The following is a 25,166-nucleotide window of genomic DNA, read 5'->3' as shown; positions in this document are numbered from 1 at the left end:
CTGTGCCTTTAGCAAATGGGTTGAAGCCTTTCCTGTCAAAAATGCCACAGCTATGACAACGGCGAAGACCATGCTGAAGGAATATTTTCCTAGATTTGGTCTGCTAAGAGTCATCTGATCGGACAATGGTCCACATGTTATCGCTGCTGTAATTCTGCAGATATGCGCGGGATAACAGATCGATAAATGGTTCCATTCGGCCAGACATGCACAGTTGGACAAAGTTGAAGGGAAATGGTTACTGCCTGATGCGTATATTATGATAATGGTTTTTATGGCTCATGGTCCCTCCCATATTTGTGCTCCTAAAGGCACCAAAATGTTGCAAAAAGTGTGGTAAGTGATAAAATCCCCAAGGTAGCTGAGCGCTTCGTTCAAGGGTGTATTATCTGTTTGCAGCATATTTTGGGAAAGGGTACATTGACTCTGAGGGGTAGTTTTGGTCCACCTTCTGTCCCCTTTGAAGTAATCCACTTCGATTTCATTGAAATGGAGCGTTGTAATAACTTCAAATATGTACTAGTTGTTATATGTGCCTTTAGCAAATGGGTTGAAGCCTTTCCTGTCAAAGATGCCACAGCTTTGACAACGGCGAAGACCATGCTGAAGGAATATTTTCCTAAATTTGGTCTGCCAAGAGTCATCTGGTCGGACAATGGTCCACATTGTATCGCTGCTGTAATTCTGCAGATATGCGCGGGATTACAGATCCATAAACGGTTCCATTCGACCAGACACGTACAGAGTGCTGGATTAGTAGAAAGGCACAATGGCATCATCAAGAACAAGCTCACTAAGACGTGTGCCGGCACCAAACTGAAATGGCCGGACGCCTTACCGATCGTGTTATTGTCCATGAGAACGACCCCTCAAACTAAGACTGGGCTCTCTCCCTTTGATGTGGTCATTGGTAGGCCAGCTAACATTTCAAACATACCGAAGCCCCGTTCTTTACGTGAGGTCGAAAATGTACTTCTTTCTGATTACTGTGGGCAGTTAACTAAAAATCTGTATTTGATTTATCACCAGGTGCGAGAAGCTTTACCTGTAAGATACGAGGGCCCCGGTCACAGCATACGGCCGGGAGACCTGGTACTCACCAAGTCGTTTGAGTGATCTTCTTGCCTCGCACCTCGTTGGCGGGGCCCCCATCAAGTCCTCCTGGTCACACAGACTGCCGTGCGAGTGGAGCGAAGGAGGCTTTGGATCCACGCGTCTCACATCAAGAGGATTCCCTACCCTTTGCCACATGCTACAGAAGATACAGAACCCCTCACCAATGCTGTAACCAACTATCACGAAGCATCAACAGCATCAAGAGTGCATTGGAGACTCTCCCTGAGCCGGTGGGGCCTGGGGAAACAGCCACTTCATCTCCACACTCTCCAACAGTTCCATTTTCAAAAATTGTTCTGAATCTTGTGCCTGATCTCGCTTTGCGTTCACTGCTTCCATCAGGAAGTGACAACACATTGTTCACAGATCATTCAGTACCAGGGATCATAAGGTACGATCTGCGTCTGAGGAAGTAGACTTACTTCATGGTTCGGCAGTACGGCTTGTCTCTTTGGCCTGATCTTTTGTACATAAGGGGATTCTGTTGGCTAGGGTTTGTGAAAGGACTAAGAAAACGCTCGAACTGGAGATCGCCACCAAATAGCTTTTGTGCAATTGTTTGAAGAAACAATGCCTGCAACCACTCCCACTTGTACGGAACATATAAAAGACTGTGTGACCAGCTGTGAAAATGAACATTCAAATGTGTGGGCCCCGAAAACGTATTGTTGTCTTGTGATAATGTTAACTGGTTTTACAATAGTCATTGCCTTAGGTTTCTGGTATCTGGAAGAAGTACATCCGCTTGAAAATGTGTTACCCACTGAAAATGTACACACTGTTTCTACGCCTTTCATGCATCTGCACACACTATCTCCTAGAGACTCTCCACACAGACAGAGTTACCACAACACTCTATTACTCATTATGAATGTTACACAGGCCATTTTCAATAAGTCCAATTGTTGGGTCTGTTCGCATTTACCGCAACATGGGGATGAGGGGCTGGGTTGGTATATTCATCCCTTACCTTTGACAACTGCATGCTATGCTTCTCTAAGGGCACTGTTCTTTGGCCGATGGAACAATAGCATCTCGGGGAACTTTGATGGAACTAACTTGAATGATTTTGAGAAACGTGTTCTAACGCCCTGGGATGCTCACTCTTTGTGAATAGGATCAAGCCTGATATTGCTTCTATTAGGCCTTCTGATAGAATGCCCCGTCCTTTTCAATCATTGATCTCTTTCAAGATGTCTCCCATAGGCAATAGGGATGCCACGCCACCTTCTTATACTGTCAACCACAGCCCTGATCCAGTTTTTTTCTGCATACAGAGGAATGGTACTCAGTAAATGGGTGATTTCAAGGGTTGAGGCAACATTGCGAATTTAACAAGTGAGGACAAACCTTTGTATGTAGGCGAACCTGTCTACTTTGTTTGAGGTAATGTAGCATTTCCATGGTTGCCCAGGGATTGGCAGGGAACCTGTTATTTAGGGATTCTGTTACCTGGGGTATTCATTGCTAGCACTATAGAAATTTCAAAGGCTCGTCCACGACGGACAAGAATGGCGATACTTCAGCACAGGTTCTAGGTGATTTAGCTAAATCCTTTGTGCCATTTTGGGGACAAATACTGAACTCTGAAGTTATCAGGAGACTAGCGAGAGTACTGGTGAGGACCATCAATCGGACCACTGACATACTCTATAATATGACTTTAGAAGAGAAATCAATAAGGTTAGTGGCACTTCAGAACAGGATGGCATCAGATGTCATCCTGGCTGAACGTGGCGGGGTATGTAAATTATTGGGGTCCACTTGCTTTGTTTTCGTGCCAGATTCCTCCCCAACTATCTTTAGGGTGATTCAAAATCTGCATGTTCTCAGTTCAGAAGTGCATGTTCCAGAGGGAAACTGGGATCTTAGTGCTTGGTTCTGGGACTTCCTGCGATCTTGGGGATGGAAGCTACTTTCGGTCTTGCTGATTATTTTAGGTATTCTGGTGTTTTTCTGCTGTTGTATACAATGTCTTCCTGGTATGTGTTCGATGTTAGGAGGATGTTGTGCACAAGCAATAGGTACATTAGGGCACAAGGTGTACGCCCAAGAGAAAATATCTAATGAATTTGTGCTGAAGGAAATCTCAGTATTCGACCTCATGGCAATCGATATCGCCGATAATGATTCAGGATGTATGGACATTGAGACATGGAGTTACTCGTAAAGTGACTAGAAGTATTTTAGCGCTTGGCTTAGGCCAAAAGGAGGGTTTGTTAAATGGGATATCATATTGTACCTCCTTTATTGTATATATTGGCCTAAGCCCAGTCGCTCTGCGAAGAAAACCGCGTTTCAAAGTTCCTATCCTAGATCGACTTAGTCGACATTTTAGGCCCGTCCGCCATTTTGATTTCTGTCCTAAAGAAATTCTGTGTTCCAAAATGGTGGACAGTGTTTCCCGCTTGTAACCGAGCCGTCCTGCACTTTGTACATTAGTTAATGTGTAAACTGTCTGTTGGCCGAATGTTTGGGTTGAGTAAAGAGACCTTATCCCATGCCTGACTTGTAGACAGAGAATTACCTGCGCCAACAAGTCCGATCCGCGGACATACATCAACTACAATGTTGTGCCAACACTGAACGTGGACACTGGCTGAATTGCATTGTATAAGACATGTGTTAAGGTTTAATGTTAAGTCCGAGAATACACTGTTGTCATTGTGACTTGTTGACATGTAAACTGAAGATGATCCACATGCATATAGTTGGACAAAGTAGATGTGAACTCGGCACGAACCCTAGACCGAGTATCATTAACCTGTAGAGGGGCTGGACATTATGATTGGAAATGTATAAATGGCATAACTGTTTAGACGTCCAGTACCTCTCAATTCTCACACCGAAAGGGCTGGTATTCGCTGTGATGTACTGAGGACCAGATAGCTATCTGATACTTTGTTTCTTTGTAAACTGTACAGTTATAGAATAAAGATCTGTGAATCTTTATAAGCCCATGTTTGGTGTATTTCCTTTTGGGGTACTCAGCCTCAATATATCCTTTTGCTTTTACATTATAATGCATAGTGCTTAAAATGAGCACCATAGTTAAGCAGGCAGAAGTAAACTCAGATGGACCTGAGACTCAGAGTAGGTAATTTGGCATTTTTTTCCCTGAAAGTGTCTACTGCTTTGTACTCAGAGGTTTTGTATCAAGCCATGGCCCAGACCTGGACTCCATATGGAAGGGTGCCTAGTCCACTGTTGTCTTGTTGCTTGGTGCCTGTATTGAGGGAACCATCCTCTCATGTGAAGAGTCTCAGTGGAGAGTCAGTGTGGTCAGTCAGTCTTCTGTGGAAAGAATAGAATTAAAGGTTGCATTCAATTTGTTGGTTCTGCTGGCGAGTTCCCCTTTAGGACTAGGGATTAACTGGGTGGAAAATGAATAGAATGACCTTCTCAATAGCCTGTGCTCAATTTTTCAGCAGTATCCCTCACAATTAATGTTTTGAAGTTCATTCATGAAATATGTATTCATTTTTAGCTTCCAATGTGGTATTCCACTATTTGTACAAACAAGTAAAGCACATGCCTGAACAAAGGTACGTTCAATTAAGCATTTAGCAGATAGATACACTGCAACCAAACAGATAAAAAAAGCTCAACGAATGTCATGCAGAAATATCCTACACTGAACAAGTAGCACGTCTGAAAATGCACCCCACTCAATGTGTTCCTAATGTCTCTTCAAAGAAATTATCTTTTCTTCTGTGATCCACCTATCATGCTAAGCACAACACAGATGTCAAGCATTACTACTTCCAAAATTCTTCTTGCTTTCAAAGTGCTCTTTCAAGGACAAACACGTTTAAGTTGGTCATCTCTCCTACCTCCTCCCTGACCATTAGCACTATCTTTAGGCCACCTGGCTCTATCACCCCGTTCCTCTCCGAATGGGCTGATTTCTCCTCTTTGCTTATATCTTCCTCTAAACTCCTTCTTCTGAGTGACTTCAACATCCACCTTGACTCCTCATGCACAGCATCCACTCTCTTCCGTGACCTCTGCACCTCTCTCTCCCTCTCCATTCTCCCTTCTGGTCCTACCGACTCAGCTAGAGACACTTTGGATGCCTTTATCCAAACAGCTATTTCACTCTCTGCCCCACTCACCACTCCTCTTTTCTGGTCAGACTACGCTCTCCTGTCTGCCCACATGGGCCCTCTCAATCCCCTGACTGCACCTTCCCCAGCCCTGTCAACCTCATTCGCAGATATATCCCCGATGAAACAAGTGTCAGTTGTTGCCTTTGCATCCACCTTCATCCCACCCTCTCCTCCCACTACAGACTCTATCTCGACTTTGCTCTCAGCAATCTCCATTTCACCATCTCTAACACTCTCGAAATTCTTGTCCCAATCATGAGGATCTGTCTGAAACATGCCACCAAGTGTAACAATTGTCACGACTCAGATCTAGCAGACTTGAAGTGGAAATGCAGAGCTGAAGAATGGAAGTGGCAAACCATTGTCTCATGCTCTGACACACTGGCCTGACACCTTCTGCAAAGTCAATACCATCTCACCATTCATTCAAAGAAAAGGGCCCACATTCAGGCTCACGTCTCTGGACCATCTTTCAACATGGCTGAACTCTTTAAAATCTGCAAGGAACCAGCCAATCTTTCTGCAGTCTCTACCTCACCTCTGCTTCTTAGGACCTTTATACTACACTGGCCTCCCACTTCACTGAAAAATCTCAGGATATCCTGGGCACTCTTTCTTTCTAGTCTACCCCCTACTGGCCCAGCATACTGAGCTTGTTGGTTCCCTACACAACAATCAATCTGGATTCCGAGCATCCAGAGGAGCGGAAACTGCTCTTTTGAACGCCTGTGAAGAATTGCTCACATCTCTTGACACAAACTCTCTCGCTGTCCTCATTCTGCTTGATCTTTCCTCTGCATTTGATATGGTTAACCATTCCATCCTCATAAAACGGCTCCACAATACCCTTGGTATCTCGGAACAGGAACTGGATTGACTGACCTCCTTCCTCAATGTCCGTCCCTCTCAGGTCATCCTGGGCTCTTTCTCCTCTCTTACCTCTATCTCCACCTGTGGCATTCCCAAGGGCTCTCACCTCTAACCCTGGCTCTTTAACGGCTATCTTGCTCCACATGCTCACCTTATCTACACTTTCTCCCCTCGCTTCCAGTGTTATGCAGATGACACACAGATCTTCTTCAAACTTCCGTCTGATGCTCCCTCTTCTTCCTCTACCATTCCTGACTGCCTATCTGCTATCCAGTCCTGGTGTGCCTCCAATAATCTCTGCCTCAATGCCAGAAAGACCCCACTGGGACTCCCACTCCCTCTTTCCTCCCTTCTCTCTGGCCAGTATCTAAGGGCTCTCACCCCTCTCCTGCATCTGATGCCATAAATCTTGGAGTCATCTTTGACTCCTCATTCTCTTTCCTCCCTCATACATTGGACCTTGCCAAGAAGGCCCATTTTCAACTCCACCTCCTCAGCGGTATCGTTCCTTTCCTCACTTTCCCCCAGAAGCTCTAGAGCTATGCTCCTCTTTAAACTTGACTACTGCAACAGCCTCTTCCTTAATCTACCTTTCTCCTCTCTCTGCCCCCTCCAGCTTGTACAGAATAGGGCTGCAAGATTTATTCTTGGCCTCAAGGCCATGGACTGTATCTCTCCAGCCCTAAAATCTCTCAATTGGCTCCCGGTTGCTGCAAGGATCAAATTTAAATCCCCCTGCAACACCCATAGGGCTGTCTGGGCTGATGACCAGTCTATCTACAACTTGCTCTTACCAAATACCTCCCTTCCAGTTCCTTATGCTCCTTTGGCTCCAACTCTCTGTGTGTCAGGCACTTTTCTAAGCAGCGAGCTGGTGGCAGATTTCTCGCCTCGGCTTGTGCCCTCCTTTGGAACAGTCTCCCCTTCCTCTCCATTTTTAGTCGGATCTCCTGAAATTTCAGAAGCTCCTAAAGACTTTCCTCTTCACCCCCTCCTCCTTCCCTTTTTCACTCCTGTGCCAATACCCCACAGTCGCTGAGATTGGACTTTATCTGTCCTTCTGCGTCCTGGCCTTCCACTGAATCTCCTTCATTTATTTGAGGATGTTGGACTTTGGGTTGATCTTGATGACTATATGGTGGTTGTCCTTCAGGAGACTTGGCTAGTTGACCCAGTTGTTGTGGATGGGTGGCTCTTTCTTAATAAACTGGCCATTCAGGGCCCATAGGGGTGCCCCAGTGAGGGTTTCCTTCTTGGTGTCAAGAACTCCATGAGCTTAGTGGAACTGTCTACTTCCTTTCCTAACATATTAATGGCCCGAATTGTTGCCCCTTTTGATACGGGTAGCAATTTAAGTAGTGGTCATTAACCTTTATGACCCCCCCCCTTATAAGCAGCCCAACAGTGTGAAATGGAGGATAGCACAGGGTCAATGCACTGGTCTTGGAAGCCAGAACACTGCAGAGCAACAGAGGTTCAAATCCTGGATTTGCGCTTAGAAACCAAACTCAGGTAAGGTATTAGGTGCGTTATAAAAAACAATTAAATATACTAAATAGATACTCAAAATTGAAGCCTTAGTCAGTGACTTGACCTCCTATTAGTATCTGTGGGGACTTTAACTCCCGGATACCAGGGCCTCCTTCAACGGTCAATTGGGAAGGATCATCCTTCACCTCTCTGGTGGATAAGGGCTTGCATTTTCAATCTTGCCACAGGGCTTGGATTGGGCTTACTTATCATACTCCTTCAGTTTCTCAATGATTAATGGCTCTTCCTTGTCGGATTTCCCACTGAAATGCACTTGGGTTGGTTCCAAATCCAGCAGTATTCTTGATTATGCCATCTTGGCCAATGATCATTACTTGGTATTGGATATGGGCATATTTGCCCAACTGGAAAGCAACTTCATGCCTCTTGTATTAACCTTAAATCTAGCTGTATCCATGACTTCTCGTAAGGCTACCAGGGCTCTCAGAATTACCCCTCCCTTAATCACATTTCCTGGAATGACCACCGGGTTGATGAAGCCTGTCTTCGACTACGGCCAGCCGTGGTCTCCTTCGTTGATCGCTGTGCAACTTGGGGTTTTCTCGTACACTAATGCTTCTATGCTGATAATGGACTTCGAGGACGTTATGCAAGACTCTGCTTCTTTAATATTTGGTAGTAGCAACACCTTGTCCAATAGGCCTTCTTGTTGTCCTTTCCTACATCGCCACAATTATGATTGGAAAATCGTCTCTAAGAGGCAGGATTTGCGCAAGGAACTGCAAACCATAGTGGAATCTGATCTGGCCCCCTCACTACGTGCCTGTCGGGTGAATAAAGCCAAACAAACTTTTCAGAAGTGGCTTAAAAACATTATTATCTTATGGAGTGCTCATGTGGAAGAAATTGGTTAACTTAGCTCTTGAAAATGGGCTGTGTCAGATTTGGAAAGAAATTGATGGTTATCATCCAGTGCAGGATTTGCTTGATGTTCCGGAATCAGCCTGGGTCGAGCATATTGTGAACATGCTGTGTGTCGGCTATGCCATTTCGAATGTTCCTGCCCACGCACTCGGCGGATGACTCTATATTACACCTCTAAGGATATTCTGCAGATCATCAATGGTAGTAAGGCCTCGAGGCATTTCCAACACTGTGATTAAGAAGGATTTGATTAATGAGAGCACTGCTGGATAGTCTTTTCCACTGGATTGGCGAATCCCAACTTATACCCTTATCATAGCATGACAACATCATCATCCCTGTTTGGAAGGAGGGTGACCGATTAGTCCCGGGAAATTATCGCCTTCTTACCATGCTTGATGCCTCATCAAAAATGTTTGCTTTCTTGCTCCTTAATGAAATTTGGAGCTGAGATGATGGGGCTAACCTTATATCTCTTAACCAGACCGGTTTCCAATGGGGCCTGAGCACTACAATTAATTGCCTGGCATTATTGTCCACCATCCAACAGGCTTGGTTTATTCGGAAGCACCCGATTTCTATGGCATTTATGCAGTATAGCGCAGCCTTTTGATACTGTTAAATGTACAAGCTATGGCAGAAACTTTCTGCCTGGAACATCCAGAATGGACTTTGTCCATGTTTATCCCCTTTCACTCTGCTACTACGGTAAAGGTGTGTTTGGACCAGTATGGGAGTACTTCCTCTTGGATCTCTACTACTCCAGGTCTGAAACGGGGATGCATCTTTGTGCCCTCACTCTTGAGCCTATATCTTGGTGATATGGGTTCGGCTTTGACCCACCCCTCTGCTATTCCACTGAAATTGGGCGATTTTCCCCTACTCTTGATGGGGTACGCTGATGACTGCATGCTTCTAGACATCACTGTGGCTGGCCTCCAGGATTCCTTCGATATGTTGAAACAGTTTTCTGATTCCTTGAAATTAGTGATTAACATACATAAAACCAAGGTTTTGGTATTCCAGTCACTGGCCACAAAAAGATGATTTTCCCCTGGCAGCTGGAAGGGAAGAAGTGAGAGGTGGTTCAAGAATATAAACATCTTGGGATCCATTTTGATGACGCCCTACGTTGTACTTCCCACTTGCTACTAAATTAAGCTCTTCAAATGCGGTCGGACGTCTGGGAAAATTGTCTCGCTCCAGAGGGGGCTACTCAGTTGGCATTCTGGCCCAATTACATCAGACTATGATTACCTCATCCTCATGTATGGGGCTGAATGTAGGCACCCCTCCAACAATGAGGGAGTCGCTAAATTGAAGTTCTTTCTCCTTAAAAGGTTGTTTCGCCAGCCTGCCCGCACACCGGTACAGACTATCTTCCTTGAACTTGGTATTTTTTAATGTAAAGCAAGCTTTCAGATGTCCCACTTGACAACTTACTGGTGCCTAGCCAATGCTAGACCCGGCTCCTTGAATTTTATTTTATTCAACGTTGCTCGGGCTAAGGCTACCTTCATTCAGTAGCGCCCTACATCACATCATTGTTGCAGCCAGCAGGTGGTTGGCCCTTGCTCCAGGCATTTCTTTCTGCTGGACCATGCCTCAGTATAAAGGAGCCATGTGAGCCATTTTTCTCACTTGTTATTGCGAGCAATGCATTGTTGATGTGGCTTCTTTATCAAATAGCAGGATTTTCACAGAATACATCTTGTCAAGGAATCATTTCCCGAAATATATTAGTCAGTTTGTGGGCAAGACTTTAGTATGGGACAATCTCAAACCTAAAACCAACTAGGTGAAGACCTTTGAAATCACTGGCGCTTGGAGTAACATACCCAGGCTACTACGGGTGTGCTTCTTATGTAACTCTGGGCTACTTAAATCCGCCAAACATTTGCTTGTCCACTGTGACACACTGGTTCCCCACAGATCTGTTGCCTCTCTTGCGTACGGTTTGGGGTCCGACTACACCAGAGATGCCCTATGGGACCTGATAATGAGGGGAAATAATGAACCTGGCATTGTTTTCTTTACACTATTCTGGAAAACAATTCTTGTATCCTGGATAATTTTTGCCCTTAATTGATGCAGGTCGGGCCATAGTCCCTGTGGTAGTCCCCTGTTGTGCTGATCTTTTATACTGGCTTCCTGATTTCATGTAACATGAGACATTAAAATACCAGAAATAAAACAAAACAAACAAAACCAAAATCTATATATAAGAAAAAAGGTGAGTTACAAAGGTACCATTAATCTAAGCCGGCAAGTGCTTAAAATTAAAGAGATGTACTGATATACAAAATTACATTATTAAGTATCACTGGAGGCATTGTTGATATCATGTAAGAAGGGTGGGAGAGAGGACAGAGGGAGCTCCCTCTTTAGCAAGTAGGTGAAGTTTAAGCTGAGCTTCGAAGAGATCCAAAGTTGTACTGGCTATGATTGTTATCTGCAGTGGGTTCCAATGGAGTGTGGTGAGTAGAGAAAGACCAGAAGCAAGAGGAGGCACAAGGAGAGTTTGCGGCAGTGAGGCTGAGTGCAGATGAGGATCAGAGGGATCAAGATGGGAAGTAAACTGAGGTACAATCAGACGGGTAATGAGTAGCAAGACAATTGGTAGCTTTGTAGACTAAGAGAAGAAACATGAAAAGCTAGCGGTTGTGCATTGAGAGCCAACTACCATGTTGTCTTTAGGCAGAAGTGGGTGTGAATCTGGGCGATCTATGTGATCACTGTGAATGAAAAAAAATGTCAATTTCACCTGCCCCTTTTCACCCAAAATATATATGTGGAGGAGACCCCGGCAGGCCCTGCTCCATATGTATTATTTACTTTACCCCCCCCCCCACATATGTATGGGGTGATATTGGGATGTCGAAATTCAACATTGTTGCATGTGCAGTAAAATTATACACAGTGATGGGTGTAAACAGATCTGGGTAGGTTGTAGAAAGAGCAGCTGGCAACTTGACAACATTGTCTAGAAGGAGGAAGGAGTAGAGGGGAAAGCCAAGGAGTAGGCTGAGCAGTAGTCCAGTGTGCTGGGCACAAGAGTGGAGATTAGAATTTTTGTAGAGTGGTTAGTAAGAAAAGGAAGCATGTTCCTAATGTTGAGGAAGTTAATACAAGTAGCAGAGGCAGTGGTAGTGATGCATTGTTGCAGTCGTGGGTCGCTATCAAAGAGTCAAGATTGCGAGCCTTGGATGATTGAGCAAGAAGGTCAGGTCCGAAGGAGATAGGAAAGGGGAAGATAGGGATAGCAGTTGAAACTGGGAGAAAGAGAACTTCCATTTTTGAATGGTACAGCATGAGTCAGCGGAGAGCCCTCCAATGATGAATTGTAGTTAGGCAGTTTGTAATCTGTTCTGAGGTGGCTGCAGTGAAGAAGGGAAAGGAGAATAATATTTGAGTGTCTCAGCAAAAAGGTAATAGTGAAATCCAAAGGATGAGATGTGTCTTCCTAAGGCAGAAATATAGAGGGTGAAGTGCAGAGGTCCAAGACTGATTCTAGAGAGACACCAACAGGTAGAGGGGTGGGTCTGTAAGGATATTTGGCATGTTACAGCACAAGTAGCATTACAGCACTACTGCACAAGTAGCATTACAGCACTACTGCACAAGTAGCATTTTTTTTTTGCAGCACCACCACAAGGGTGCGGTGCATTGCTATATGGGTTAGCAGATTAACAAGGAAAGACAGGCTATTCAGTCAAAAAACGATTTTAATATATAAGATGCAAAGCTATTTTACAGTTAAAAGCACACGTGTTCATTTAAAAATGCACACTATTTTTCACCTGAAATGCCTATATTGCTAGAGACACATTTGAAAATTAACAGCTAACATATTAACAATTAACCTGACTAATAAAACCTTATTTTAATATAACCCACTAATAAGATGTGTTCTCTACTGCAGAATTAGGCATACTTTGAAAACCATTTAAATGAGTGTGCAGATTTTTCTCTTCTCTGCCTGATTATCCGTGTTGTTGTGCACAGTAACGGCAGGAAGGAGGAAGTCAGATTTGCAACAATTGCAAATGTATAAGCGAAGCTATTGTTGAAAAGTAGGAGGATGAGAGATGATGGATTTCATTGGAACACGTCATAAAGAGGGCTGAGAGGAAAGTTTTAGTGGGCAGTAGCAGGGAAAAAGACAGGCAGACATCTTTCTGCACTACTGGGGAGAAGACCTGGCTGTGGGGGTGTCCTGCTGCAGTCGAGACTGGGGAAAGCTGAAAGAATTACCTTTCCACTGGCAGAGGCAGTCCTATCTGAAAAAGCTGAGAATTCCAGGCAATGACCCCGGCTTGAGAAGGCAAGCGTTCCTTTTTATTGGAGTTACGCCAAGAGAGCCACATTCACAGAGAGAAGAATCTGAACAGATAAGGTAATTACCTAACTGGGGGAGCTGTGTGTGTGCACGAAAGTATGCAGTCAGTTTAGAAAAATGAAAGTCCCGTGCGTGTCTTTATCAAGTGCTAATGTTGCAATTTAAGTTCTGTTCTTCGCCACTATAATTGCAGTGTGTCATTGAAAATGCTTTGATTGTTCCCTTTTATTGCTGTAAAAATGAGATCATGCCTAAATGCAAATTTTATAATACAGAAAATATTTGAAAACAGACGGGTGGTTTATTTTCTATTTACCATTACAATGCCAATGATGTGGGGAGATTTTTAAAAAGTGCAATGGTCATTTTAAGACAGATGTGTGTATGTCAGAATCAGTATGAATAATTGTGAGTGACTGTAGTATAACTTGTTGGAGGTACATGAGCCAACGGGAAGAGAGACTCTCTGAACATAGCTCCCTACCGTATATAAGGTAGTGGAAATTACCACAAGACTACCACATATAGCTCTCTGTCGTAAATAAGTCAGTGAGTTTGCCCATGGTGGCGCACCAACACTATCCCTGGAAATTGTGGTTTCCCTAGAATGCAGGTCTGAGGTCTCTCTAGTGATCACACGAAAAATCTAAGCGAAGATAAGGGATTCTGGACATTGGGGCCACAAATAAAACAAGGGAATTATGCTCACAAAAATACCACCAACCACGTATACCAAATATGCAGGTCTGGGTGCTGAAATAATGCATGTCCATTGTATTATTGTTGCACATGGCCAAATCTGAATACAAAGAGTGATTATTGCTAAGTTATTTCTCGGCGGTAATAAAATACCGTCAGGCCCCAAATCTCCACAAAATACCCTACATATTTATGGTGCGTTGCAGGCCGGGAAAGTGATCATAGAGTACCTACTGGGCGTGGCAAGCGTGTCTCACACTGCCATTTGCACATTAAAGGGAACCCATTTTATAATAGCAGTGTGCCACTAAAAACGAATTTCAGAATGTCACAAAGGGAAACCACATTCTCAGATCTAGTGCAATATTTAGAGGCAAAGTTATTTGCACATGGGAATTGGTCTTCGAACAGTACCTTAGAATGGAGTAACCGCATTCAGGGTGAGGTGCAGAAAGAAAAACTAGACAATATTTTTGCAGAAGGCAGCATAATTCAGGTCTGCCTTACAAGATTATTGAATGCAGCCGATAAAAGTGCAGAGAAAGACTGTTTAATACGGCTATGCGGCAAAATATGGTTTATTTTAAACAAGTCACTGCGAATGCAAGAGAATGATACTCAGCTAATTAACAGGTTAAAGACTGAATTAGATGGGGCAAGTAAAAATCAGGAAATGTTGAGAGCAGAATTGGATGTATGCCAAAAAGACATGCAATTAAAATGCAGAGACTTTGATACTCAGTTATCCAAAAGCAAGAAACAATTTGAAGATAGTGAGCAAGAATTGACACACTTAAAAGCCTTAGTGGATCACATTAGGCAGGATAAAGATGAGGTTGTTTCAGAAATGCAGATTTTACAAAAAGAACATTGCGAAAAAGAAGGTGATCTCCAGAGTGTAGAACAAGAAATGATTAAAATGATTCAAGAAAGAGACAAGAGAAATAAAGAGTTCAATGAATGCCAAATGCAAATGTGCGATATGCAGGAGGCAATTAATAAAATGAGTGATGAAAATAATTATTTGCATGATGAAGCCAACAGACTCCTTAAAAAGTGTAAGGACTTAGAACAGCAAATGTGCATTCCCAGGTCACAGGAGAGGCGGCAGGGTACCACATTCAATGGAGTGGAGGTGAATTCTAGCTCTGCCCAAAGAGCTAGTGCCCCAGTGACTGGGCCGGTGACTGAACTTGGTTGCAGCGCCCTTGGGGGATTTGATACTCCCATTGGGGGCAGCCACCAATCTCATACACCTGAAAACAGGATTGAATCACAAAATAGTGCAATTCCATGCATTGCAACAAGTAGCCCCATAAAAATAATGAAATCCATTAAAGCCCTGATCAAACCATTTAAAAAGGGAGGTGAATGCTGCATTGAGGATCACTTAGAAGCGGTGCATGACATTTTTAAAGCGCTCCAGATACCTAAGGAACAGTACAGACAATATTTTCATTTAACTTTAGATGCCCCGACGGCCAGCATCATAAGGGGATTAAATGAACAGCAGAATATGACATGGCTGGAGTTTGAAAAAGAAATTAGGCGCCATTTTTCTCCTTTTCAGTCATTGCAGGAGGCAAAGAAAGTTGCGTACACTATTACTGCTGGACCTAATACATCACCTCGCCAATTTTTACAAGACTTAAAAAGAGCATTCTCTCGCTTTGATGTATCTTTTGACTCAAATTCCAATGAGTTTAAAACCGCATATTTCTATGGGCTACAGAAAGACATCATATCCCAATTGGTCCGTGAATTTGACCGTGACAAGTCCCTTGAATGGATTGTACATCAAAGCACCAAGCTATATGAGGTACTCTATTGTCAGGGTAGAGAAAGTGATAAAATGAAAGATACTAGGCCTAAATCTAAAGAACCCTCAGCCACAGTAATGGAAATCAGGTCAGCCAAAATGTCCCTTGAGTCTGCTCAAAGCCAAGGTAAAAATAATGTGACACCTGAACAAAGGGGTAATCAACAAAGATCGCCATTTACTGTACCAATGTTCCAATCACATGATCCTAGTAATAGAGAGAGCTACATCAGCCCTAGATATTTAGGAGATAGACCCCGGGTAAGATACCGGTCTGATATGGCAGGTATGAACAATAACCAGAGACAAAATCAAGATCAAAGAAATGATGGTCCCTACCAGTCATTGGGGACACAGAGCAGATTTGATCCCAGCACCATGATATATGGTAATCAGGATAGGCCCCGATATGTGGATCGATTTACTGATAATGGAAATCAACATAGGGGCCAGTACCCACAATCTGAGAGACAGGACATGAGGCAAAACGTGAACTACAGTCCACGCCAGTACAATGATTCCCCACCAGGGGATTATAATCAAAGGATGGGTGCAACCCGCTCCCCTCCACAAATGAATCAAGAGTTCAGAAACCATCCCAACCGGTATCAATCACCTGAGAGGTATCAGAATAGATCCAATCAGGGGGAAAACAACCAATATCGACCTAGGCCACAGAAAGAGGATCCTAGAGAGGTGGAAAGGTTCCAATGCCTTGAGGCCCAAGTGAAAATGTTAGCTGAGCAAATAGGAAAGCTCTATACAGCGCAAAAACAACCTTCCAAAGAGGGGGCTGATGGCCATAGCAATGACCGGGGGGCTTCCGAAAAGTGACTAAGTACTCATGATAACTGCAGTGTCAAAATGACAGATTGCTCTGATATAATTTTGCATAACGACTCTGAGATGTCTAATGGATTAAAAATGAAAGTACCAGTAAATGAAATTGTGACAGAAAGTGCAAATACTTCTAAAAAAGAGGTACGGTTTAACTTAGAGCTAAATAAAACAGTAAAGGTTTGCACAAATGAAAAAGAAACATTAGGAATTCCAAAAGAACAAAGGGACAGATTTAAGAAAATTGACTCATGCATGGGGAATACCAGTGAACAGGGAGTAAGTGGGGATGCCATAGCTCCTTCCCTGGGCAAGCAAAACAATTACCAAACACAGACAGAAAAAGGAAATACTCACAAGGAGGGTACAAGTCAATCACCTGAAAAATTCTTTGAGCCACATATTTTTGAAGAGGCTGAAAGGGCTGGTATTACACTAAATGATCACAAATGCACAGAATTAAAAAATGACAAATTGCTGAATGATGTTGTGACACATGTTCAGTTGGAAGGTTGTAATGTGGTCTCTGATGTTACCCAGATGGATGGGCGAACGGTGGCCACACTCCAAAAAACCTCTGAACATGGAGAAATGAATAAAATATCTCGCACAGAAATGGGTAAAAAGGAGGGAAAAATGTCTTTTCATTTACCAATGTGCTTAGCCAAAAGTGAAAAAGACCTGAGAAAGGTGAGCCCTGAAATCAGTAAGAATTCACATTTCTTATGTGTATTAGAGGAAGTTGAGGACAGATATTATGCACCCATCACTGTAGAAGAAAAATGCCACACCTTTGCTATGATTGACACTGGCGCACAGGCCACAATTATGTCCAAGGAGCTGGTAAAGAGTATCAATGAAGGGAGGCCTCCACAGAGTCAGATCACAGTGAAGGCAAATCAAGGCCCAGTGCATAACTTTAATGGGGAGGAGGTGCCCATCATAGGTGTAACTGAGGTTGACATAAAAATAGGAAAGCACAGAATGAAACAAGAGGTATTGATCACATCTATTTGTGAAATTCCATTTCTGATGGGGACAGATTGCCTGAAAAGATTGTCTCCTCTCATAGATGGGGTGAATGGAGTGCTGTGGTCATTAACCAAAAAACCATTGAGGCCTAAGAAACTAAAATCACAAAACAGCAATATAAAAGAATGTCACACCGTTGCCAAAACAAAGGATGCTGTGGAGGTATATCTACAGAATAGCTGCATACCTAGTGTCACTGTTATATTAAGGTGTCAAGACAAAGATCAGAGCGACAATGAAAAACTACCTGTACAAATATACTTGGACCCAAGGAAAGATTGGCAGACTGCCATAGACGAACACACATTACGTTTCTATTTAAAAGAGAATACATGCAAACAGAATATTGTTCCTAAAACAGATTCAGAAAAACACATTACCACTCTGGCAGAGATACACATGGAAGATGAGCAACCATGGGTTCACGCTGGTATAAATGATTATCTTAAAACAATAAAAGCCACTTTAGCGCTTGAACATGAAAGGAGTTTCATTAATGAGAAATTGTTGCAAAAAATTATGGAGAGGGAAGAAATCCCGAAATTTAGGATTAAAAACCAATATGTTTCTGGGTTGGACAGTCCAGACTTTGAAAACCGAATTACAGGCAGATGCATGCTTAAAATTAGCATTGGGCAGAAAGCAATTTACCATAATGTATGGATAGTGAGTGGAGCACAAAATGAATTTTACATGGGCAATGACATCATGCACAGAATGTGTATGGTGTTAGATTTCCTTAATCAAAAAATATGGTCGCGCCTAGGTGGGCCGGCGCCTGAATTTGAAGACAAAAGAAGGGCTTATCATTGTGCACAACTAGTTCCTTATGCAGTCGAATTACAGATGAGGAAAAATACTATTGTTCCTGCATTTACAAAACAGTTTGCAATAACACTGAAATGCAAAAATGGACAGCAGATGAAAGGCTCTGATGCATTTGTATGCCTGAATGAATCCATAAAACAGCAAGGCCTGGATTATGAATACATTCCATTGGTAGACATTGGTGAGGGATCTGTAAAAATCATGGTGAATAATAAAGGTTGTCAGGATATTCATTTAGAGGAAAACTCCCCATTAGGAATGGCCATACAAAAATCACATTATACGGCAGATTTAAATAACATGGTGATTGGGAATATTCCTGAAAAATATGTAGATGCCAAGGGCGAGTTGCCAGAACACCTGGACTCTCAGCCCAAAGGAATGTTTAAAATTCATTCTGTGTATCCTTATGATTCAAATGAGACAGTGTGCTGCCATCAAGAGGATTGCATAATATTTAATTTAAATGAAAATGAAACAGGAAATCAGCCCATTGAAGTGGAAGCTGATATGCCAAAATATTTGAAAGTGGCAGCTCTACAAAAAGACACAGCCACACAGTTAGAGGAAAGCGCTGAGATTCCTTTACCAGAAGAGTTTCCAGAATTTTCCAGAATGGTAGAAGAGCAGATCTCCTTAGCGGATGCATGTAACAGCGACGAGGATCGACGCACTCTGAGGGAAATATTTATGGAGTTTAAGGATGTATTTGCAAAAGATGCTTATGATTGTGGTTTAACTGATTTACATGTGGCCACACTACCAGAAGGTTGTAGCAGAAATCCAGTGTTTGTACGCCAGTATAGACTACCGCTGGCATGTTTAGAATCATTGGCAGAGATTATTCAAAATTTGGAATCACGGGGAATAATTAGGCCCATTCATAGCACATCCAATACGCCTATTTTAGGTGTGTTAAAGCCAAATGGTCAATGGCGGCTGTGTGCAGACTTAAGAGAGTTAAATAAAAGAGTACCAGTATCTAGATGGCCACTACCATTCATTGATCAGGGCCTAGCTCAGATACATGGTTCAAATGTATTTACCACGTTAGATCTCACATCTGGATATTGGTGTGTGCCATTGGCAGAGGAGATACAACACCTATTTTCCTTTACATTTGACAGGACTCAATATGCCTGGCTTAGAGCTCCGTTCGGGTACATCAATAGTGGGAGTGAATTTGGCATATTTTTGAGAAAGGCCATGCCGGATGCAGCGGAAAGAGGGACAATAGTTTATGTGGATGATGTCTTGATAAAAAATGAAAACCTTAAAAGCCATTTTGATGAAATAAGACATGTGCTTGGCCAATTGCAGAAAGCAGGCGCCAAAGTATCTTTGCAAAAAGCACAATGGTGCAAGAAAAAAGTGAACTTTCTAGGGCATGAAGTGACTGAACATGGGCTAAATCCACAAAGGAAGAAAATAGAGGCCATACAAAGATTAAAAGATCCTAAAAATGTGAAAGGAGTAAAAAGTTTATTAGGGATGACAGGCTATAACAGAAAGTTCATTGAGAATTATGCAGAAATCACTCAACCATTGACTAAACTGCTTAAACTAAATACTCCCTGGAGATGGGAAAGAGAGCAATCTGATGCAGTGGCTAGATTGAAGGAATGTCTTGTAAAGGCACCATGTTTAGCATACCCCATAAAGGATAGGGATTTCTTTATAGAAATAGGCTTTTCTGAACATTGTATGTCAGCAGTGTTATCACAAAAACACGATTTGAATCACAAAACCATTGCATATGCAAGTAAGGCATTTTCCCAAGTTGAAATGAAATTTAATGAATGTGAGAAGGCCCTATTAACCACTGTGTGGGCGCTACAACATTTTCGCCCCATTGTTCAGGGAGAAAAGGTGATTATTGAAACAAATCATCAACCTTTGCAATTTTTAGAAAGTAAAAGAATTAGATCAGGCAATCTAGCGCAATCCAGAATCACTTCATGGACGCTGGCATTACAAGGTTTTCCCGTAGAAGTAAGATATGGACAAAATAAAAAGAGCCCAATTGCTCAAGGGTTAGCTGACTTACATGACTGTGCAGCTGAACAAATAACAAATGAAATGGATGTGGAAGCTAGTTTACAGGAATTTGAACAATCACCACACAAAGCTTTTGATGAAAAAACATGCAAGGATTTGCCAACTGTATACGTGGATGGTTGTGCTTTTCACATTGAAAATGACAGTAATAAACAATTAGTGGCAGGAATAGGAAATGTCTGGTTGAAATGTGAAGGCGTTCCTAGTATAGGGATGAGGATTGGAGATAGGAGCGGTCAGGTGGCGGAATTGGCAGCCATATATAAAGCAATTGCTACTGCAGTTGATAAAAAGTTCAGTGAAATTGTCCTGGTGACTGATTCTGACTATGCACGGAATAGCTTTGTGGAGTATTTGCCTGGTTGGAAAGCAAGAGGCATGGTTACATACAACAAAAAGCCACTTAAACATGGAAAAATGATACAAGCCATAGACAAATTGGTGTCAAAAAATAATTTGACAATATACTGGAGAAAAATTCGTGGGCATTTAAAAACACCAGGAGAGGATAAGGAGGGAAATGATAAGGCAGACCATCTGGCTAAGATTGGGGCTGTGATGGGAGAATTGCTACCTATTGATTATTTAATGGGTGAAATACAAATTGATGCAGTCACACGTTCTAAAGCACCAAAGGAGGTAGATCAACCGGTGGTGCAGTGGAGTCATGACACGCCAGACCAAGATTTGATTGAGGCACAAAAGAATGATCAAATTTTGGGAATCTATTATAATCATTTGATGGATCCTGAACAAAATCCTTTAACAGAAAATGATTGTATGGGAAAAGAAGAGTTGAGGGTGCTATTAAAGAACAAAAAACGAATTAGATTACAGGATGGACTCATGATTAGAGAGTCCATAACAGGGCAAATACAGTGGGTAGTACCCCTTTCATTCAGAGGACTAATGCTACACCATGCACATGATGCCATAACTGCAGGCCATAGAGGTTCACAAAAGACATTAGAAATACTAAAAGATTATGCTTACTGGCCACATATGTCCCAAGATGTGGAATTATATACTAGAGGATGTCTAGTATGCGCCCAATTTAAACCTGCTTCACCAATGCATAGAGCACCATTGATGAAAAGAGGCCTAACTCTCCCATGGTCAGATTTGCAAATAGACTATGTAGGTCCTTTAAAAAGGTCGAGCAGGGGACACCGCTATATTCTGAGTGTGGTATGTTTGATGTCAAAATGGATTGAGTGCATTCCCGCACCAGATTGTAGTGCGCAAACAGCAGCCACATTGCTGGTGAACCATGTGTTCTCAAGGTTTGGGTTGCCACAAAGAATTGAGTCAGACAGAGGAAGTCATTTCACAAGTACTCTAATGAGCAAGGTATGGCAAATACTAGGTGTGAAAAGGAAACTACATATCGCATATCGGGCGGCGTCTTCAGGTACAGTTGAAAGAAGCAATAGGTCTGTTGTGGACATTTTAAAGAAATTTGTGGCAGAAGCAGGTTCCAGCTGGGATTTGCGTTTACCATTGGTTTTGATGGCAATCAGGTCGACTCCTGCCAAAGCATCAGGTGTTAGCCCCCATGAGGTCTTAACAGGTAGGAAAATGGTGTTACCACAACACCTACTATACAGAACACATGAGCAAACTCTAGTGAGTGCATCCACAGTTCATGAATATATTGATGAACTGAGGAGGCATTTGCAACATGCATTTGCTTTTGTGCAGAGAAATCTGGAAAGAGCTGCTGACAGTGCTAAGTCATATTATGACAAAAAGACATCAGTAAAGGAATACAATGTAGGGGATCAGGTGTACAAGTTTCATTTTGGAAAAAGTAAACAGAAAAATTCTAAATTTCTGGCAGCCTGGCAGGGGCCATTTCAAATTATAGATAAAGTCTCTCCTGTAGTGTATAAAATTTTGAAAAATGAAGGTGAAACAGCAATAGAGCAGTTTGTCCATGTAAATCAAATCAAACCATGCCATCCCAGACATGAGATCAGGCAGCTTGAGCATGTGGAAACGGATAGAGTCCATTGAGAAAATAAATGGGTGTAATCAGGAGGCAGTGACAAAGAAGTTAAAAAAAAAAAGTTGATTGTTATGATGGCACATAAACACTGTAATATATGTGAAAATATATAATATAAATAAATAAATAAATAAATATATAATATAAATAAATAAATAAATAAATGCACATATAACGGAAGCTCGTGGTTGGTGTACAGAGAGAAAGTGTATTAAATATTGAATGCTGTTTTATATGTGTTTGTTTTCTTTTAACTTGTGTTTAATTTCAGAAAAAAGAAAAAAAAAAAAAGAAGTATTTTTACCAAGCATGTTTTATTTTTGGCAAAAAGGTGGAAATTAGTATTGTGCTATGTACTTAATCTGTTTATTTTCTATTTTGATTTAGACAATTAACATTATTTGATCGGAGGTTCCGGGATCAGAGGCCACGGGAGACGATGGAGTCCTGGAGTCCCCTGGATGAAGACCAAAAGATGCCTGCCTCCAGGTGGAGGTGAAGACAAAATAACCGGAATACCAAAAGAGATGAATACTGTGGATTCAAGATTGCCAAGATGAAAGAGTACTCGAATGAACCGAATAACATCGCTGGTCGGGACATACCAAAAGAGACAAAGCAAAAGTTCCGGCATATGAAGTTCCACGTATTTATTATTTTAATTATTTATTTTAACTTGTTATATTACTTATTTGTTTTAGTTAGTTGTTTTATTTCATTGTTTTTAATTGACTTGGAAAATTTAAACTTAAAGTAATGCCACTTCCACTGAGAAGGCAAATGTGGAACATTTTATGAACTGATGGACTCAGATGAAATGTTAATTGCAAATTTTCATTGATGCACATGAATATTCATTTTGTTGGATTGCTATATTGTAAAAATAAAAATAGAACAAGTTGTTTTTAGGAATTGGCTTGGATTATAGCCAAGTTCTAAAAACAAAAGGAGGGTATATGTAAGGATATTTGGCATGTTACAGCACAAGTAGCATTACAGCACTACTGCACAAGTAGCATTACAGCACTACTGCACAAGTAGCATTTTTTTTTTGCAGCACCACCACAAGGGTGCGGTGCATTGCTATATGGGTTAGCAGATTAACAAGGAAAGACAGGCTATTCAGTCAAAAAACGATTTTAATATATAAGATGCAAAGCTATTTTACAGTTAAAAGCACACGTGTTCATTTAAAAATGCACACTATTTTTCACCTGAAATGCCTATATTGCTAGAGACACATTTGAAAATTAACAGCTAACATATTAACAATTAACCTGACTAATAAAACCTTATTTTAATATAACCCACTAATAAGATGTGTTCTCTACTGCAGAATTAGGCATACTTTGAAAACCATTTAAATGAGTGTGCAGATTTTTCTCTTCTCTGCCTGATTATCCGTGTTGTTGTGCACAGTAACGGCAGGAAGGAGGAAGTCAGATTTGCAACAATTGCAAATGTATAAGCGAAGCTATTGTTGAAAAGTAGGAGGATGAGAGATGATGGATTTCATTGGAACACGTCATAAAGAGGGCTGAGAGGAAAGTTTTAGTGGGCAGTAGCAGGGAAAAAGACAGGCAGACATCTTTCTGCACTACTGGGGAGAAGACCTGGCTGTGGGGGTGTCCTGCTGCAGTCGAGACTGGGGAAAGCTGAAAGAATTACCTTTCCACTGGCAGAGGCAGTCCTATCTGAAAAAGCTGAGAATTCCAGGCAATGACCCCGGCTTGAGAAGGCAAGCGTTCCTTTTTATTGGAGTTACGCCAAGAGAGCCACATTCACAGAGAGAAGAATCTGAACAGATAAGGTAATTACCTAACTGGGGGAGCTGTGTGTGTGCACGAAAGTATGCAGTCAGTTTAGAAAAATGAAAGTCCCGTGCGTGTCTTTATCAAGTGCTAATGTTGCAATTTAAGTTCTGTTCTTCGCCACTATAATTGCAGTGTGTCATTGAAAATGCTTTGATTGTTCCCTTTTATTGCTGTAAAAATGAGATCATGCCTAAATGCAAATTTTATAATACAGAAAATATTTGAAAACAGACGGGTGGTTTATTTTCTATTTACCATTACAATGCCAATGATGTGGGGAGATTTTTAAAAAGTGCAATGGTCATTTTAAGACAGATGTGTGTATGTCAGAATCAGTATGAATAATTGTGAGTGACTGTAGTATAACTTGTTGGAGGTACATGAGCCAACGGGAAGAGAGACTCTCTGAACATAGCTCCCTACCGTATATAAGGTAGTGGAAATTACCACAAGACTACCACATATAGCTCTCTGTCGTAAATAAGTCAGTGAGTTTGCCCATGGTGGCGCACCAACACTATCCCTGGAAATTGTGGTTTCCCTAGAATGCAGGTCTGAGGTCTCTCTAGTGATCACACGAAAAATCTAAGCGAAGATAAGGGATTCTGGACATTGGGGCCACAAATAAAACAAGGGAATTATGCTCACAAAAATACCACCAACCACGTATACCAAATATGCAGGTCTGGGTGCTGAAATAATGCATGTCCATTGTATTATTGTTGCACATGGCCAAATCTGAATACAAAGAGTGATTATTGCTAAGTTATTTCTCGGCGGTAATAAAATACCGTCAGGCCCCAAATCTCCACAAAATACCCTACAGGTCAGAGGTTTGTGCGTTCCAAGAGATTTTTCTTCCAGGTAGGAGGTGATCCAGGCAAGAGCAGGTTTGTGAAACCCATGGTCCTATTCAATGAGGTGGAGAGAGGAGTGATCAACAGTGTCAAACGCATCATAAAGGTTCAAAAGGATGAACATAGAAGAGAGTTTGGAGAAAGAAAGGTGGAGACATGCATGAGTGGAGACTCAGTAGAGCTTTTCCTATGGAAGCCAGTTGGAAGTGAATCTCCAGGGCCATTATCCTCAAGGTATGTAGTGATCGGGTTGAAGACCACCCTCTCAATGACTTTTGAATAATGGGGAAGGAAGCAAATTGGGCAATATATTTCTGGGACATTTGGATCAGCGGGGGGTTCACAGTAGTGGTATGGCACTTGCC

The 25,166-nt window shown here is 42.0% G+C and overlaps 1 long non-coding RNA gene across 1 annotated transcript; it reads left to right on the top strand.

Moving 5' to 3' along the window:
- Positions 1–12,089: 12,089 nt before the first annotated feature.
- Positions 12,090–24,174, top strand: LOC138581158 (uncharacterized). Its single transcript, XR_011304457.1, has 2 exons — positions 12,090–12,906; positions 22,518–24,174. It is a non-coding gene; the product is annotated as an uncharacterized lncRNA (long non-coding RNA).
- The last annotated feature ends 992 nt before the right edge of the window (positions 24,175–25,166 follow it).

This window comes from Ambystoma mexicanum, chromosome 3p (assembly GCF_040938575.1).
Source record: "Ambystoma mexicanum isolate Mex_15411 chromosome 3p, UKY_AmexF1_1, whole genome shotgun sequence".
NCBI classification, from domain to species: Eukaryota; Metazoa; Chordata; class Amphibia; order Caudata; family Ambystomatidae; genus Ambystoma; species Ambystoma mexicanum.
The sequence above is the reverse complement of the archived record's forward strand: the minus strand, read 5'-3'. Positions and strand labels throughout refer to the sequence as shown.